General features: G+C 37.9%; 1 long non-coding RNA gene across 3 annotated transcripts; it reads right to left on the bottom strand.

The window, feature by feature from the left end:
* Positions 1–293: 293 nt before the first annotated feature.
* LOC139459318 (uncharacterized) lies at positions 294–3626 on the bottom strand. Of its 3 annotated transcripts, XR_011652687.1 has the most exons (4): positions 3394–3626; positions 2862–2920; positions 1642–1720; positions 294–893 (listed from the first exon to the last, which is right to left on the bottom strand). It is a non-coding gene; the product is annotated as an uncharacterized lncRNA (long non-coding RNA). The 3 variants fall into 3 exon arrangements; XR_011652686.1 differs by lacking the exon at positions 3394–3626 and having other exon boundaries at positions 295–893; positions 2862–3121; XR_011652688.1 differs by lacking the exon at positions 3394–3626 and having other exon boundaries at positions 295–893; positions 1649–1720; positions 2862–3121.
* Positions 3627–5955: the final 2329 nt, after the last annotated feature.

Raw genomic sequence — 5955 nt, 5'->3', positions numbered from 1 at the left:
CCTTTTTCAAACTTCGACCCCTGCCCAAAGGAAGAGTTAGACCACAAACAAACTTTTTGTCTGGTTGTGACTTTAACCTTTGACATAACAGATCAATGTGTCATCAGACGTTTTCAGAGCAAAGGAAACATGTGTTATTTATCTTGAGATGCCCAAGCAATGCATGGTTTCATAAGATAAGTGTGGCTATTAAACTGAGGCAAAATCATGAAACATCCCCATTTACACAGCTGGCAAATGAAACATAAGCAACAATCAAATTATCAATTTCTTTTATTCATATGCCTATAGTATATCGCACATTGAACAGTGTTCACATGATGGTTCCTGATGCAGTATGCAATTTCATCCTATTCTTCAATACTCATAACAGAGTGTGATAACTGTTCGCTTGACAGTACCTACGGATTATGTTCACCAGTTCAGATAACTTACTTTCCCTCAATCCTCCTTTTCTTTCTATATTGCCATGGATGAACAGGAACCAGGATGAGGGGATACCAGTTGGACTCTATCTCTGCTGCATTGTGTTAGTAGAATTGTGAACTTTCCATTTGGTGTTTGGGTCCACATTTAAAGACAATAAGTCCCATTTATCATTCCTTTCAAGTGTTTACAAGAATTTCCTGAATGTCCTGGAAGAATTACACTCCAGCTTGGCATTGGTTGGTCTTCTCACATTAGCCAGACCAGCCTTTGTGTGTCCCAGTACCATTTGGCATACAATTTCTCGGTCGGCCTCAATTGAAATAACAGGACCCTCATCATCGCTGTCTGCAAATCACCTCTGATATCTGAAGGGGTGCAGCCTCTGTTTAGGACTCCCTTGTCTGGTCCTTCCTGACTGTCAACCTGGAGTACTCATCCAGGGATCTCAAGCAGGACTTCAGTTTCTGCAGCATTATGTAAAAAGATTTTAGCAATCAAAAAGAATTGTTGCCACATGTACTTACAGATAGAAGGCAGCAAAATCACTTAAGTTGTCATATGTGAGTCTTGTTATATGCTAAACATTTAAGATAATCACATCTCAAATCTCAACCAGACAAACCAGTGACTAATGTTATGAACTCGGTCCAGACAAACCGATGATAACTATTATGGACAATATCCCACATCACTGTGGTATGATTACATGTGATCAATGAGCCTACTCAATCACAACCTTATCTATTAATTAGGCTTGGAATGCTGGGAATCTTTTTAAGAGATGTCATTTAGTGATTGTTTCAACTCATCAACATGGAAAAATATATATTCACAATCCTTGTCATATAGCCAAACTATTGCTGGATGCAGTGTTAAATAAATGATTTGGCTTTAACACTGCTTTGAACAGTATTCCAGATATATCACCGCATGTTAGTTTGATGTGGGAAGAAAGTCCTAAGTGATGCAGGTCTTTGATGAATCCCACGAGTATGTGTATAATGCTGACAAACCTAGCAACATAATCGGGGAGAACCAGGATTTGAACCCATGACTATAGGTTTCTGCTATGCCCAAGAGATGCAACTCTGCACAGAAAATTGTAGTGCCTTAGATAATAGGACATCCGTGCCTACAGCGATAAGGAACAAACTGAAGACATATTTGCAAAATAACCATATGAACCAAACAGAATAATTTCAAAATATTTACCACTCACTGTTGCTCTTCTATGGTCTTTCTTTGCATTGATGCTGCACGGATGACTGTCTCTTTTATTCATCCGGACATTCTACAAACATAAGTAGCATTCACATCACAGAAATGTCCAAACTGTACATGTTGTACATTTGATTCAAATGAAAAGACCCCGGTTGTGATTCCGACTTAGAACTACCCTAATCATAATAATTCATGTCAAACATTCAGAGATGACATTTATCCCCATATTTAACAAATGTTAAAACAATATTTTGACCACAAAGTCAGGGTCATTCAACACATACATTACATAGGAAATAACTTGTTCGACAATGCAGAGAGATCCTCACCGAGGTGAATATCATTCCATGAATTATTGCCACATTTTCTTGAAATGCAGATTAATGCAATGCAGTATTTACTTTTATTTCTAGGCTATTTGTTTGGCTTTTCCATGGCACTGTTTTGACAGAGATCTAACCTTGATATGACACTTTGTTCAGAAATGATATAAATAAGAGAATACTTTATTATTCCCGAGAAAATTTGGGTTACATTGTAAAAGCACAGAGAAACAAGTATAAGATTCATGATTTAAGTTAAATACACTCGACCCGTGAAGATTCCGGGGTAGACTAGGTCTTCAGCAACCCATGCTTGCCGTAAAAGGCCATTATGCTTGTCGTAAAAGGTGACTAACGGGATCGGGTGGTCAGACTCTCTGACTTGGTTGATGCATGTCATTGATCTAAATTCCGTGGCTCGATGCTCATGATATGAATCACTGGGTTGTCTGGTCCAGACTTGATTATTTACAGACCACCGTCATATAGCTGAGTGCGGCGTTAAACAACAAACCAACCTAAATACACTCATACATACAAACACAACATCCAAACACCAGGGTTAGAAATTGGCACTAGTCATTTTGACATTTTAAAGGTTTTGCTATATGCTATCATTTTAGGACTAGTGGACTGAAAGTGTTAGTTTCTACCGCTGCAAACACTAATCAACTAATGAATTGAGTGGTCAGACTAGGTTGTCATCATACTCTGAGGGCATGGATCTTTGCTGAAAATAACAAACACTAGATTGCCTGGTCCATGTTCAATTATTTACAGGCTGCCATCACAGAGCTGGACTATTGTGAGTGTGATGTTTCACATTACATTGAAATATACCATGATGAATACATGTAGTTTGTATTTATCACAAACAAAAATACTCACTCAATACTTGGTATCCTCCCTGAGGATGTCTGTGAACCTGCCCACAAACCCTGAACATGCTGAAACAGAAAACAACTAACTTGTCTTTATCCTTTCAATGTTTCAGTGTGAATTTGTTAAAGATTGATAAGCTGTCATTATTCATTGTAATCCATATCTCACTTTCAGGTGGTTCAGGTGGCAACACATGATTGGAATTGAATGCCACGTTTTGTTTGACATGTACTTTGCCAGATTTATACCCTTGGTAACTAACCCTCATCATCAAATCCCAGCGTTATGTTGAGAATAAGGACACGACCCATAAAAGTCCTGCACCTGTAGCTCTTATGCAAGCCCAAATAGAAATACCATGTCACAACAAACACTTGATCATAATAATAACAAAGGGTTTCCGAAAACAACAAAACTAAAAGGCCCTTGACGTTTACAGTAGTAACATGGAGATCAGGAAAATATCTAAATCAATCCATTCCATAAGATCTCTGTATAGAAATCATGGAACATTATGTCTCGAAGCCCTGCTACGTACCTGGCATCTGCAAGCTGCTCTTCCTTCCTTCGGCTGTCAATCGAGTTTTCGAAATACTTGACGTCCTCGTTGTGGATGGCTCAGGTGGATTTCGACCGGGATTTCCGAGTTAGAGGTGATTGAGAACAATGTATCGATACACGAGGTAAGCATATCGCAATCAAGCATCACGGTGTACATCGATTACACGAGGTTTGAGTGTTTGTTTACATTTGTGTTCCAAAATGGCGCCCTCGGCCATACAGGGAGTTATGGGTAGACTTGCTTGTCCCGGAATAACACGAGTTGGTCACGAATGACGAGCGGTCATTTCTGCAGCAGTTACGGAAAGAGACGAGGTTGGCCGATTACAGTTCATACAGGCCATATTGGGAGCCGCGGGGATTTCGACAGTGTGTATTAGGAAGTATACCTATGTGGTGTATGGAATATGCGTTTGCCTACCATGCCAGGCAGTGTGACAAGGGATATCCCAGCGGATGTAATATTCCTACAGCAGAAATGTTTCACAACCTCGATTGCAGGGAGCTGAAGATGTGACATATTCAGACAGAGACCATAATACATAGACTGTTATATGGTCTCTGATTCAGGTAAGGAATATGTTAATAATATTGATCACGTATTAAAGTTATTTATCTTCTGTAAGCCACTTATTCTGTTTTATATATGTTAGTAAATGTGTGTGATTTAATTTTTGTAGGATAAGCAATCTACCTAACTTATGTTAATCCTTGCTAATGTATATGATGTAGAAATATGTTTGCTTACTTATATTCCTTTATCTAGATACTGTATAGTGACTCATTTTTTTAGTTCATACCGTACCGACTAAACTTACTTTTGCAGGTGTGAATAATCAAGAACAAATTAAATGACAGGAGTTTTGCAACAGTGAACATTGTGAAGTGGAAGATAAGACATTTGAAAGGTATGGATATTTTCACTTGAACTTGTTGAAGAATACCGTGATGACAACTTTATCATGTTGGGAATTTTGGCGGTGGGGTAGCCTAGTGGTTGAAGTGCTGGAGACCAAGGTTCGATTCTTGTCATGGGTACAATGTGTGAAGTCTATGTCAGGTTCCCTTGCTGTGGTATTGCTAAAAACAGCGTAAAACCATACCCACTCATTTGGGGATTCCGGGTTGGAATTGGTCCCCATCAACCTATGCTAGTTGTAAGAGAGGGTTATACTATAAAGGGAAATAGTACCTCGCCTACTATTGCCTGGTGAAAACAGCACCTTGTTTTTTTTACCTTGGGTCTGAATATGCCCGAATACATGAAATTAAACTTGCATGGTCACTTGTAAACAAATAACTGAGAAATGTTCAAAAAGGTTTACATTAAAAACTAGCATCTACTTGCCGACTCTGATTTGGAGATGCAACTCAACTTATTGTGAAAATATAATATGCTTTGATTTCTTTGAAGTAAAATAAATGCAATTAAACTTGCAAACACAAATAATTGTTAAATGTTAGTCACCTAAAAATAGTTAAGATTAGAAATTAGCCTCTGCTCAAATTTACTCATGATTCTGATTGGGAGGTGCAACTAAACTTATCATTGAAAGATCACATGCTTTGAAGTTTTAAGTAGCTTTACTCAGATTAGCTCAATGTCAAGCTGAACCTGAGTCTGGCGAAAATGTCAAGAAACTGGACAACAGGTATACTATATATGTCATATTTATTTTAGTAAGTAGGAAATAAATAGTAATTTTATAGAAATTTCATTTATATATATTTCGGCCAGGAATCAACATGTCTCTCCAGATAACAGACAACAATTAGTAGCCCTTTTTGTCAAATCAAGGTGCTGTTTTCGTTGGAGAAATCAGTGACATTTTGCTGAGGTGCCGTTTTAGCCTCACCCATAAGAGATAACCTAATAGATCAGGTGATCAGGCTCAGTGACCTGGTTCATGGCATCTGACAGTGACCATCTAACAGTGTGGATTGATGTTCACAATATCAATCACTGGATTGTCTAGAATTTTGGGCCTACCTTTAGAATACAGTACCTAACTTTTCAAACAGGTCACAGTACCCTGTGATGTAATTCGTAGTATTCTGTTGCCTGGCACACTGGCAAAACAATGCCTTGTGATGTCAGGGGTCATTGGATGTGCATATATATGCTCTTTTCAGTGGTCTATCGTCTCCACACGCTATGTTGTTGCATGAGTTTAAATTATTTGTTTACTAAATATTGTTTTAAACATTTATATGTGAACTGGATGGGTAAACAAGCAAGAACTTATTTGAATACCGCTCCAGAATTAGAATACAATATGATATGACAAAAGTACAGTCAAGGAATACAATTATATACATGTTCTTATTATAGAAACTACGTTGTCGGCGCTGTCAGGTCGCATTTTTAGTTGTAATAGTGTACTGCAATATACGGCAAGGAATAGTATTATAAATTTAAGATGCTATGTACAATCACAAAACCTATTGGATAGCTGAATGTAGTCTTCTACTGATTTAAGAATTTCTAAGTTTATTTTTGACGTCCTTTCAGGATTACCTAATAGAATTGAATTTAGAT

This window comes from Haliotis cracherodii, unplaced genomic scaffold (assembly GCF_022045235.1).
Source record: "Haliotis cracherodii isolate W230 unplaced genomic scaffold, xgHalCrac1.p SCAF_13, whole genome shotgun sequence".
NCBI classification, from domain to species: Eukaryota; Metazoa; Mollusca; class Gastropoda; order Lepetellida; family Haliotidae; genus Haliotis; species Haliotis cracherodii.
This window is presented reverse-complemented; position numbering and strand designations above follow the sequence as displayed.